Source organism: Giraffa tippelskirchi, chromosome 12 (genome assembly GCF_054371585.1).
Source record: "Giraffa tippelskirchi isolate mGirTip1 chromosome 12, T2T-mGirTip1v1.2.pri, whole genome shotgun sequence".
NCBI classification, from domain to species: domain Eukaryota; kingdom Metazoa; phylum Chordata; class Mammalia; order Artiodactyla; family Giraffidae; genus Giraffa; species Giraffa tippelskirchi.
This window is the reverse complement of record NC_137286.1, coordinates 58,921,559-58,935,878: the sequence shown is the minus strand read 5'-3', so window position 1 is coordinate 58,935,878 and position 14,320 is coordinate 58,921,559. Positions and strand designations below refer to the sequence as shown.

The window sequence follows — 14,320 nt, the reverse complement described above, 5'->3', positions numbered from 1 at the left end:
AAATTAATAACACTTGTGACAAAGAAAATGAGAATACATACTGTCAGTATCAAAGGTTAAAGTACTAAGGATGGGAAGAGAAAAGAGAGCTGACATTTCTTATTCCCTGTAAGTGATGAATAAGACTTAAACATGCAGGACTGCATTAAATGAACAAATGTAACAAAGGACGTTTTTGTCTAAGTAGCTTACTATATATATATAGGTCTTTTCATCTGTTAGAAGAAAACTGAGCTAATTATTACTCTAATTACAATACTGAGTGGACTACTATATATAATATGGTTGGGAAATTAATAATTTTGTCATCCTACGAAAGTATTTGGGAAAGAGAGTGAAATAAAATTAAATAGCCTTTCAGGAGAAGTGAATTAAACATTATTTTCATGACCATTTTACAATAGGCCACAAATACAAGACTATATGTGGTATCTTCCTCCCAACAAAATAAAAAAATATATACTTGTTAAGCTCAGCTAATGGGAAGCACATTTTTATAAAACAATAGAGTCAAACAAACTTTGTCTAAGATTCTAACTTAAACACAAGAGACAGGAAATAAACCTGGGGTGGTAACGTATCACACAGGAATACAGAAACAGAGTCCAAGGTATGGGCTCGGGTTAAAAACCGGAGAGCTATTAGCCAATCAGAAATCCAGCAAATCTGGTCACATTCAGAAGCTACACTGAGGCCAGGACGACAGGATACTCATATATTTTGCTGCTCTTCCTTCATTCCTGAAGATCCAAGCTTCCTGTTTATATCACTTCCACCAGCCTGAAGAAATTTCATTTCTTTTAGAGCAGGTATGCTGGCAACAAATTCTCTTAGCTTTCCTTTTCTCTGGGAATGTCTTTATTATCACTGTAATTCTCAGAAATTCTTTTCATTAGGTACAGAATTCAGGGCTAACCATTCTTTACTTTCAGTACTTTAAAGATGGTGTTCCACTATCTTCCAGCCTCCCACAGTGTCTGCGGAGAAATCTACAATTATCTGAATAATTATTTCTTTAGGTGTTTTCAAGATTGGTTATTTATCTTTAGTCATTAGCAGACTGATTATGATGTATCTATAAATGGCTTTCTTTGAATTTATCCTATCTAGGGTCTGCTGAGCTTTTTAAATTTGAAAATTTATGTCTTTAACCAAAGTTTTGAAGCTTTAGAATTATGTCTTCAAATTTAAGAGTTATTATATCTGGGTAAATATAACAAACTATCACTTTTCTCCTTTTAAGTTGTTATGCATAACTGTTGCAAGCATTTCAATATATGATAAACTACTTGGGATAAGTACAACAAAGATTAGTGGGGTAAAGTAAAAGTAGTTTCAAAGCAGATTTTGAAAGCTCTGTATAATGCAACCCCTAAAGCAATAACTAAAAATAAGATAAATACCAAAAAAAGGATAAATCTAAAAAGCCAATAAATGAATTAAAACAGAAAACAAAAATATGTTCAAATAATACCAAAAAAGGCAGGGAAAAGAAAACAAAGAAATAAAACCAGATGTTACAAACAGACAACTAATAACAAAATGACAGGCCTAAATCTAACGAGATCAATAACAACATTAAAAGCAAACAGCCCAAGAACACCTAATAAAACAGATTATCAGGTTGTACTTTAAAATAAGACCTCAATATATTCTATCTAAAAAGAATCCATTTTAAGTATAAATACATAGATGGACAAAACATAAATAATACAAACATATACCATGCAAAACCCCCCAAAGCTGGAACTTCTAGTATAATGGAGTGAGGAGGATGTCAAATCCTCTGCTGAAAAAGCAACTATAAAATCACTCAAAATTATCAAAAGCAACAATTTCAGCACTCTGAAAACTAACCTGTGCTTTTCAACAGAGAATAACTTATTCATGAAAAACTTTGGATATGAAGAACAGAAATCTGTGGCATGTATCCTTTGGATGGTTCCCATTCTCCCATCCAGCTTGGTTAGGATAATAGTTCTAATATGGCAGGGTAGGCTGCAAACAACCAACAGCTTTACTGATGGAGTGGGCAGACTTGGAACAAAAGTCACAGGGTTAATCTGGAATGAAAGTGAAAAACCCATACCCAGTACTGTTGTCAATAACAATTAAGAATCTTGGTCACAAGCAAACATGGAAGACCAACAATTTTATCAGCTGAGGGGCTACTGATTGGCACAAGCAAGGGAATGGGCAGATGAGCCAAAAATATAACAAGGAGGAACAGGATATAAAATGGTGAGAAAGCATTTGATAGACTCTCCACATATCCCAGGCTGACTAAAGTGGTGAGCAGCTCGAGGGAGTCCACAGAGGGCTCAAGCTGTTTTCGTATCCCAGGTCCACACAGAACTTGCACAGGTGAACAGAAGACAACACAGGACTCAACAGAAAATAGTAGCTGGGGAAACCTGAAAACGGCTGAAATGTTAAATGCGTTTCTGAATCCAAACACACGGCATAGAGCTTTATAGCTTAAGGCGTTCAACTACTACGTTACACAGACACAGGGCCAAATCATAAAAAGGTAGGTCGCAGCACTGTTTACAATGGCCAGGACATGGAAGCAACCTAGATGTCCATCAGCAGACGAATGGATAAGGAAGCTGTGGTACATATACACAATGGAATATTACTCAGCCATTAAAAAAAATACATTTGAATCGGTTCTATTGAGATGGATGAAACTGGAGCCCATAATACAGAGTGAAGTAAGCCAGAAAGAAAAACACCAATACAGTATACTAATGCATATATATGGAATTTGAAAAATGGTAACGAAACCCTATATGCGAGACAGAATAAGAGACACAGATGCATAGAACAGTCTTATGGACTCTGAGGGAGAAGGTGAGGGTAGGACGTTCTGGGAGAATAGCATTGAAACATGTATATTATCATATGTGAAACAGAACACCATTCCAGGTTCGATGCATGAGACAAATGCTCAGGGCTGGGGCAATGGGATGACCCAGAGGGATGGGATGGGGAGGGAGGTGGGAGGGGGGTCCAGGATGGGGAACACATGTGAACCCATGGCTGATTCATGTCAATGTATGGCAAAAACTACTACAATATTTTAAAGTAAAAAAAAAAAATAAAGAAATTGCTTCTAAAAAAAAAAAATTAAAGCAAAAACAATACAGAAAAAAAAAAAAAACCCACCAACAGAGACATCAGTCATACACTGTGGAGGAACTGAACTTAACAGATAGCAACAATCTTCAGGTAGGAAAAAATAATCAGGATCCAGAGTTGCTACAATATATTTTTTTAAATGTACAATTTTTTAAAATTAGAAGACATGTAATAAAACAGGAAAATGTAACCCATGCTTGGGCTTCCCTGCTGACTCAGATGGTAAAGAATCTGCCTGCAGTGCAGGAGACCTGGGTTTGATCCCTGGGTGTGCAAGATCCTCTGGAGAAGGGAATGGCTACCCACTCCAGTATTCTTGCCCGGAGAATTTCATGGACAGAGGAGCCTGACTGGCTATAGTGCATGGGGTTGCAAAGAGTCGGACACGACTGAGTGACTAATACACACACAACCCATACTCAAGAAAAAATGGGTAATAGAAAATAGAAACTGATTTGAACTGGACCCAGATGTTGGATTTAGCAGACAATGACAGTAGCTATAATAAGAGCAGCTATAATAAATATATTGAAAGAACTAAAAGAAAAAGTTTAAAGAATGAGATAAAATTATGACAATGATTCAAAAAACAGAAAACATTCTCAATAAAGAGAAACAAGAAAATGGAAATTCTTGAGTTGAAAAGTTACAAGTGAAAGGAAAATTCATGAGAAAGCCTTACCAGCAGATCTGAACATGCAGATAAGAAATCAGTATAAACTGGTAACAAAATTTATCCAAAGAGAAAGTAGCAAAAAAGACTTAAGTGAAGTGAACAGGGTCTTAGAGATCTGTAGGATAAAACCAGCTGCACAGACATATGTGTGATAGGATTCCCATAAAAAGGAAAGGAGGATGAAAGGGAAGAAAAACAATATTTTTAAAAATAGTGGCTATAAATTCAAATTTTGATGAAAAATATTACACCAAAGATCCAAGAAGCTCAATAAAAACCAAGTAGGATAAACACAAACAGATCCAAACTTATACACATCATAATCAAACTGTGAAAGACTAGGAAATCTTAAAAATAACAAGAGAATAATGACTGACTACATTTAGGGGAACAATACACATACATGGCAATTAGATCCACTCTCTCTACTCAGGTATCTAACAAATGTAATAAGGCAAAACAAACAAGAAGCAGCAAGACTGGAAAAGAAGTAAAACTTTCTTTATTCGCAGATGACATGCTCCTTAGGATAAAATACTGAGGAATTCATAACAACTATGTATATATATGTTATATATATAACAACATGGTTGAATCTCAAATGCATTATGCTAAATGAAAGAAGTCAAACTCAAAGGGTGCTTATGTATAGTTCCATTTATATGATATCCTGCTCAAACGGTAAAGAATCTGCCTGCAATATGGGAGACCTGGATTCGATCCCTGGGTCGGGAAGATCCCCTGGAGGAGGGCATGGCAACCCACTCCAGTATTCTTGCCTGGAAAATCCCCAAGGACAGGGGAGCCAGGCGGGCTACAGTCCATAGGTCGCAAAGAGTCGGACACGACTTAGCGACTAAGCACACACACAGAAGTAGAAAACAGAATAGCGGCTTCCGGGCCTGGCAGGGTGTATGGAGGCTGGTCTAAGGGGGCATAAAGGAGTCAGGGAGGGTGCTGAAACTCTTCTATAGTTTACTGTAAAGGTGATTACATAATTCAAAAGGGTGACTTTTCCTTTATGTTAGAAAAAATAAAAACACTAACACAAAAGTTATTTTTTAAAAATTCTTTCCAAAAGCTAAAAATAACATTTCCATTAAATATAATACATAAATTAAACATGTACATTTAAAAATTCCATATGCTGATCATATGAACACTGTAAATCAGAATAATTATTCTTAGTATAAATTCATATAATTTAATCAGTTCTTAGCTGTTTAGATTTCTAGTAATGTTTTATTGCATTTTTTGAAGTCTTTCACAATATGGTACTATGTTTCTTTTTAATAAAATTGTTTACAATTAATTTTATTATCAATTAGTCTATGACACCTTCAAAATATTTATTGCTATGCCACCTTAAAATTAATGAAGTATTACTGATGTAAAGTTACAATGCATTCTTTGGAATACAGGAGGAATCCTACTCTTTTCAGCTGGCCTGGATCATTACATCACTTTCCAGTAAGTAAACACCAGTCTGGACACTTTATTTCTTTAGTGTGCTTAGAATAATCCTAACTTCAGTTGTTTGCACTATTTACTTTCATGCTAAATATACAATACCTTAACTTTTCAGCTACTTATAGAATATCCTGAAAATGATTTCATTATTGCCACATAGTAAGTGCCTAGACTGAGCCTAAAAATAACATTAGAGTGCCAATTTCCAACAAAAAAACAGTAAGTCTCCTTTAAATCATCATTCTCTGCTGATGCATACTGACCTAACCTAAAATTTAAATGGGAATGGGAAGGAAGCCACCCACTCCATGCCAAGCCAGTGACCACAGAGTCAATAACAAGGCTTGATACTTTCAAGCACTGGCTTTTTCCGGTACCACTAAAAACAGCTCTAAATTGAGATCCAAAGCACACTGGGTTAGGAAGAGCATACAGAGAAATAAAAGACAATATTTCAATGCCAGCTAAACTCCATTCTATACACAGGAAGTTCCTCTCTAGATTCATTCTCTTTTGCTTGATTGCGCAGTGAAATGCACATATTCCAGTATGCAGAAATAGGTTCAAACCGTCAGCTGTGCAGTTTTGGGTTATTTACTCAAATATTTAGATCGCTGGTTTGATGTTAACTTAAAAATCACCTGTAAAAAGGGGAAAGAACAGCATATCCCTCAAATGATTACAGGAAATATCTCATATAATTCAACGGTATATGGTAGAAAATCAATAAATAGTTCTATTTTTTCAGCTCACCATACTACATAATATTTTAAATGTAAAATCTGAATATAAATATCTTTTTGTAAGCAGCTTTTGGCAGGAAAAAGCTTTTTCAGGGAAGAGCTCTCTGCAGGAGGCAGCCCTTTGTCTCATCAATAATGGTAAGCCAGGCACCCCCATGCTCTACACATCTCTGGCTAGCACATCTTTCAAATCTTTCAATCACACAATACTTTGCCTAACTTGTAGGTTCTTTCCATAGATAAATAAATAGTAATGAAGAATAAGTAATTAACAAATGACCAGATCTCTTCTATTAAATAAAAAATATATATATATAATAAGCCCTCTTATTTTATGGATAATATTTTTTGAACTGGGTAATGACCAGATCTGGGAACACTACTATAACTTGGCAATTCGTCTACAGGTAGAGACAAATAGAGAACAGAGGCTGTTGAGTGCCTCATGACAGGCCACACTGCAAAATATGTACCGAATCTGTGTTCTCTGGCTACACTCTTACCACCCTGAACCAAGCACCACTACTCTCTCTTGCCTGAACTCATCAACCGCCTCCTTAACTAGTCTTCTTACTTCCATTCTGGCCCCTCCAATCCATGTTATACACAGAAGCCAAAGTGACACTAAAACATAGATTACAAATAATACTGACAATACCAAAAAGTTCACTGCGAAAATCTATTAACTGTTCTTTTGCCTGTTATAAGCGATAAACAAAAAGAACATTTTAAATTAAGAACAGTAAACTAGCAACTAAGAAGTCTTCTTATTTATGAAAGATAATTAAATGTAATTTGGGAGCTTCAAAATAAAATGCTCCAAAATATATAACAGGTAAGAAACACAACAGAAACTGATTTAACTTAAATATTTATGTCTGGGTATCAAGCTTGTCAATTAATTCCTTCCCAATAGAAATTTTAAAATGTTAAAGACATTGCTTCAAAAAAGAAAATCACTTTGTTTTGACATTTTACCTGGTACTTTGCCTATGACTAAATTATGCACTAAACTTTCATTGAGTGTCCTTCAAAATAAGTCATTTGCCAGGTGTTTATTATTTATCTAACCAAATAGTCAAAATGACATTTGAGGTACCATACCTAGCAAAATGTCACTGAGAGTATTGCAGAAGATAAGAAAAAGTATCTAAGAAAATATTCTTGTTAAGTGGCAATTATAACTACTACTAGAGAAAAATGACATGTCTCTTCTTCAGATATATTCTAAGAATTTAAAGGCCTTTATTCTAAAACTTTGTATCTTTATTATTGCTTTTTGTCAGTACATGGATGACCGCTTGGAAAAATCCTTTATCTTACTCATTCTATAAGATTTATGGAGACAACCTACGCACATTTTCACTTTATTATTTTAGTGATTGTCTATTTCACAGATTTCTTCTAGGTAGGCTTTTTGGCTTTTTTTCTCTTTCCTAAGGTAGCACAATGGAGTTTTTAGGCTTTGACCTGAATGAGACCACCAGGTGTCCATTGTTGGCATGAGACTATTATAATCACTGTCTCAAGAAATATCATTGTATCATAGCCCAGAATAAAAATTTATTTTTTTATTCTATTACATTGCAGAGAATAGCTACAAGCAATCCACATCTCGCTATCTGAAATGAATAATACTGTTACAATGATTGCTTTCATCTCACTTTCTAAACTAAAAATAAGGGAAAATTTTAGAGTGATAATTTTTAGTGTAAATACATTTCTAATTAATTCATTTAAATTTATTTCTTTGAAATTCCCATGTGAAAACAAAATGGTTGACAGAACACTTATAAATCAATGGAAAAATATACCACTGGTTTATTTTTGCTCAAAATATGAACCATAGTTTAAAAATAATTCTCCATCAATTTAACGAATTCCAAATTAAATTCCAAATATAATTGATTTCTAAATATACACTCTTTAAAAGAAACTAAATTATCATTAACATGAGAAATTTTACATTAGAGAAATCTTAATTTGTACATGTTGACTGTTAATATAAGAGCAAGTTCCTTGATTTATTACCTGCTATTGAATGAAAAAAAAAAAGTACTCAATATGAAGGATAGGAAAGAAGCAAGGGCATAAAAAGATGTTTTCATTTTTAAACTTATCTCTATTTATTTCTATGCTCATATAGTACTTCTATAAAAATACAGAACTGAACTGATCACATACTAATATGGTACTTCATCAAATACTTTGGGATTCCTTAGAATAAGAGATGCCACAAATCTAAACCCCCGTTACACTAGGGTTTTTAAAAAACATATTGTCATATTTATTTGGTGTAAGAGGGATCACACAAAAATCTGTGATTAAATTCTAAGAATCTGAATTTCCTAATGTCCTTTAGGTTCACTGAAATAAAACAGAAAGCAAAATCTCATCAATATATATATATATATATATATATATATATACACACACACAGCACTGCTATACAAATCTAGAATGCTGAAGGTTTACAAGTTCTGTCATTATAAAATGAAAAAAGTTTATACAATTTCTGTTAAATGTAAGTATTACAGAAAAATTATATGGTGCTTCTAAAGAGAATACATAAAATTTTTTTTCAGATTTCTATTTATTGATATTTATTTCATATTTCTCCAACCATTGAAAAAACACTGAAGTAGTACCACTGCTCTGCTACAAGTCAGTCAATATACACTGGAGTTCAAAACTTTTTCTTGCACTCTATAAACTTTCTGTTGTGCATACTGCATTAACAAAGAGATCAAACACCCCTCAATAACAGGAACTAACAGAACAATGGAACAAAAACAATAAAGCAGGTAAAGAATACTAAATAGTTCAATGTGAAGAGATGAGTCATGGCTCTCTAACTCGTATTTCTTTCAAAAATTAGCTGTACATAAAGTTTCTAAGAATATTAACATTTTCCAAATTCACTTATTTAGGATCTACTCATCCTTTATTTGAACTGGCAGTTTAGTACAAAATAAGAAATTATGTCAAAACAATACCCAAGAAGCAACTTTAGAAAAAGAACTAAAATAAAGCCCATATTTAATTTTTATATTAATTCTATAAAAATACAAATATTTCCAATACTAGTGTGACAGCACTTTGGAACACTACTTACCTAGAGCGATGTTTATTCCCAACTATGTTCACAACACCACCAATTTAGAGGGACGTCATGTTCAAATAGGTTTAGGAAAAAGTAATTCTAATACACAGTAGCTGTTTCCAGTCAGGAAACCCATTTAATTGTGAAACACCAAAAGTTTCCCATTTCTGTGGCTATAGTATGCTTTTTTCACAGAGCATATAGAGAAAGTTTAGAAAATGCTGATCATCAGCATTTAAGGCATGTTTTCCCCCATGTACTCTATAAGCAAGGTCTAACACTCAAAATAGTAGTAGTAGCAACCTTTTTTCTTTTTTTACTTTTGTATAGGAAAAGAAAAAAAGAATTATGTTGCATTCTGCTCAAGAGAAAGAAAATTAAAATGTGCTGCCAAACTCTGGCTTTATTTTAATACTGTGGTCACTGTGACACATGTATACATATGATACTGGAAAGACCCTGATTATCATAACCTTATGCTGTCAGCTTAAAAAGCACTTCCCTGACATCTAAGCCTCAGCCACAGTCTTTTCAATGCAATTTTTCATATATTTTATTATATTCTTGAAGCCCTTCTGAAGAATGCTCAGAGAATTTTAAAATTAAGTCTTATCTCATCTATCTTAATAACTCTGTCCCATCAACCATCGACTTTACGCTTTCTTCCTTCTAGGCAAACAGGCATTTCAGCCCTTTATGGGTCATACTGCCATTATAGCACTAGCAATTTTAAAGTTTTTATTTTTTTTTAAATAAAATATAGAACAAGCCATACCCATGATCTCTCCAAATCCTCCCACCAATAGATGATTTTCATTATTCTCAGACAAACAGCTTCTACCGTGAAAATTCTTCAGAACAAAGTTCCAAACAGACAACTAACTAATAAATGAAACTAAAAAGGAAAAAAGGCGACTCCGGCTTGAAATTACTCAACAAAAATATGGATACAACTACTGTTCAGATAATCATTAGTATCTCTTTGTATTCACTTTCATTAATAGTAACAGTATATATGACAAAAATTATATTTTACAAGTGACTAAACACAGTCACTACAAACTTTACAAAAGGTTTACTGGTTGAGCAAATAACGGCATTACAACTAATTACACTTAAACGGTGTTAAAATTTGTAGAGAACATGAGCTCATTCCAAGAATGGCACAGAAAAGTTGAAAATTTGATGCTTTATTTTTTTAAAGGCAATACTTCCTGTTACAAATTTATATTTTAAAATAAAAGCTTCACAGTGTTTCTAATACCTTATCTTAATCATGACCCCTGTCTGCTGGTGCTTAGCCAAATCAGTGCCACAGTTTCAGAAAACTTCAAACCTTTCTACAGGGCCCTTTCATTACCCACAAAGCTGCAATAGCTAATGTTTGCAAAGTTAGTTAATGGTTGGGTGAAAGAAAAAATATGACTGGTTCAAAGCATATGGACACATACTGCATGGGAATCTACAATTACTTCAAAATTAAAAGTTTAATATAAGCAAGCAACAAACGTATGAACTGCCAATGGCACTGCTGGCATGCGATCCTGGAACTCTGTGTCCTACATAAAAATTTTAGGATAGTAGCAACTGTCCAATGGAAGCTCATTTTATTTATTTATTTTTTTTCTTTTTTTTTAAAATATGGAACGCTTCATGAATTTGCGTGTCATCCTTGCACAGAGGCCATGCTTATCTGGAAGCTCATTTTAAAGCCTACAATTAAAACAGTAAGGAAGTTATTTAGGTTAGTGATTCAAAACACCAAGATACTCTTGGCATCATAAAAACAATGCAAAAACAGTAGCACCTTAAACAGTAAAATGAATTAATTTCCTTTTCTGTTGCCAGGATATTATTGTCTGTTGATTTGCTGTTGTCCTCAACAACTCAGTAATGTTTCATATTTTAAATAAATAGTCAACACTGCAATTATACTGTGCTCTTCAAAGAATTATTACATGAATTGCATTTACTGTTTAGATCCATTATAGGGTAAAAAAACTCAATTTTTCATTCTCTGAAGAGTTGCAAATCTACAAACGCCATTTTGTAGCTTTTATTATTTTATTCTTTTGGAGTAAAAAATATAAAAGCATGTTAAATACTGATTTAAGTAGCATATACACATTATTGATTTCTGAGAAAACTATAATCAAAGACTTATATACGTGTCTTTGATTATAGTTTTAGACATGAATCTGCGAGAATGAAGGTAACTGTTGTCCCTAATGAGCCATACCTCAGAAAAATGCTAAGGACACCAAAAAGATTTTTCAAGCTATGCTTGAAGCAAGAATAATTAGCTAGCAGATGACCAATACAAGGCTTCCACTCTCTTCACCAAAGAAAATGATATTCAGACACCCTAGAGAGAAAAAGGTTAAGCCACTGGGGAGCCACTGGGAAGATTTTCACACATCTTAAAGCAGATTACAAACTCAGAGAAAGAAGATCCTAAGATACTGAAAGAACGTAACAAGCATATTCTCAGTGTTCTTATCAAAGACTAGGATATAGGACCTTGTCCAATAAGTGCCAAAGACTCAGAAATGGGAAGATATTGTCAAAAAATTATGACAAAAATAGGGATTTGGAAGCTCCATGAGCCCCTTCAACACTCTAAGTAGCAAATTAAACAATGACTTGAGAATATTTTAAGAGTAGGGGCCTAGGATAATGTGAAGAGCTGGATGAAGTCTCTCCACCAAAAATGAGTATGCATGTGTGTATACTAAGTCACTTCAGTCATGTCCAACTCTTTGTGACCCCATAGACTAGCCCAGCCAGGTTTCTCTCTTCATGAGGATTCTCCAGGCAAGAATACTGGAGTGGGCTGCCATGCCTTTCTCCAGGGGATCTTCCCGACCCAGGGAGCGAATCTGAGTCTCTTACGTCTCCTGCATTGGCAGGCGGGTACTTTACAACTAGCACCACATGGGAAGCCAAAAACACTGGACAAAACTGTGCAAAAAGCAACTATTTCAGGGCTCCAGAAATCAACCAAAGGCAGACAATGAATTCAGAAACGTTTATGGTCTGTTAAAAGTTTCATTCCGAAGGCTGTCTTTTCACCTTGCTTATAGTTTCCTTTGTTGTGCAAAAGCTTTTAATTTTAATTAGGTCCCATTTGTTTATTTTTGCTTTTATTTCCAATATTCTGGGAGGTGGGTCATGGAGGATCCTGCTGTGATTTATGTCGGAGAGTGTTTTGCCTATGTTTTCCTCTAGGAGTTTTATAGTTTCTGGTCTTACGTTTAGATCTTTAATCCATTTTGAGTTTATTTTTGTGTATGGTGTTAGGAAGTGTTCTAGTTTCATTGAGGGAGAAGGTGAGGGTGGGAAGTTCTGGGAGAATAGCATTGAAACATGTATATTATCATATGTGAAACGGAACACCATTCCATGTTCGATGCATGAGACAAGGGCTCGGGGCCGGGGCAATGGGATGACCCAGAGGGATGGGATGGGGAGGGAGGTGGGTGGGGGGTCCAGGAGGGGGAACACATGTAAACCCATGGCTGATTCATGTCAATGTATGGCAAAAACTATTACAATATTGTAAAGTAATTAGCCCCCAACTAAAATAAATAAATTTATAAAAAAAAATAAAAATAAAATAAGAGGAAAAAAAAAAAAGTTTCATTCCAAAACAGTGGGAGTTTACCAACTTTTCTGGCTTGATGTGGCCCCTCTCACATCCTACCCCCAAGTTCAATCCCAAGAATGTTAATTTACCAGAGCAAGACTGACTATGAAAATAAGCAGCTTCAAAAAAAAAAATAAAAAAATAAAAAAAAAAAAAAGAAAATAAGCAGCTTCACATTCAGAGGGGGCATCCTTCATTTAGGGCAGAGAACAAAATCCCACATCTTTTTCAGCTAAAATTGGCAAACTCTGAAGGAAAAGAATGAAGCGAATACAGAACATCTGATTTGTTAGCCTGGAATTGCAGACTCAGCCAGAATGGGAGTGGGGAGGTTGAACATTCAGGAATTGAACTGGGAGCTTATGGAGGTAAGAGAGCCGAGCAAGTGTTAGATATGCTCTCCACCAGTCCTGAGACAACTAGGAAACTATCTGGATGTGTAGGGGTGATGCAAGCAAGGGAGTTCATGGAAAGTAAAAGCCAAGGCAGATGAAGTAACTGACTGACTCTGAATGCATTCCTCAATCCAAAAAGATTTCAAACAGCAAAGACTTATATGCTTGACATGTTTGAACAAACATATTTTCAACTCAGTGGCACCCCCAAACCATACAGACATAGTGACAACACTAGAAAACCGGGTTAAAAGAAATAAAAATAAGAATAAAATCATAGCAGAGCTATCAGAGGCTATAAACTACAGCAAGGGAAGATTCTACACTTTTAAACTCAAAGTAACAAAAAATAAATAAAAACAGCTCTCAGAAAAATAAATGAAAATCCAAAGTTGATACATTACCTACATTTGATATACTGCCTAAATTTCCAGTTTTCAACAACAACAAAAATACAAGACATGCAAAAAAACAGAAATCTGTGACCCATAGCCAGGAGAAGGGTGTGGGGGAAGCAGTCAACAGAAACACTCTGAATAGGTCCAGATGTTGAAGTTGGCAAAGATTTCAAAGAAGCTGTTACAAATGTGTTTAAAGAAGCTAAAGAAACTATGTCCAAAAATTAAACAAAAATATGATGACAATGATTCAATAAATAGAAAATCTAAATAGAAAAATACAAGCCATAAAAAGAACCAAAGACCAGTTCTAAAACAGAAAATACAGTAACTAAAATGAAAAAATTATTAGAGGGTCTCAGGAACAGATCTGAGGTAGAGGAAAGAAATCAGTAAACTCAAAGACATATCAATAGAAATTATCAAATCTGCAGAGTAGAGAGAAAAAAAATCAAGTAAAATTAACAGAGCCTCAGTACATGTAGGATACAATCACATGCATAATAGCAGTCTCAGAAGAGGAGAAAAAACATGTGAAAAAACAATGGCTGTAGATGTCTCATATTTGATGAAAAACATTCATCTACAGATCCAAGAAGTCCAATGAATTCCAAGTATGATAAACATAGAGATCAACACCTAGACTTACCGTAGGCAAATTGGTGCGAGACAAATATAAACAAAATCTTGAAAGTCACAAGAGAAAAAGTGACTCATACACACAGAAGAGTAACAATACAAGTAAAAG

The 14,320-nt window shown here is 34.4% G+C and overlaps 1 protein-coding gene and 1 pseudogene across 15 annotated transcripts in view; both read right to left on the bottom strand.

The window, feature by feature from the left end:
* Nucleotides 1-14,320, bottom strand: part of LRRC28 (leucine rich repeat containing 28) — a 195,197-nt gene that overhangs the window by 87,722 nt on the left and 93,155 nt on the right. The window lies entirely within an intron of this gene.
* LOC145530652 (U6 spliceosomal RNA) lies at nt 10,769-10,829 on the bottom strand (annotated as a pseudogene).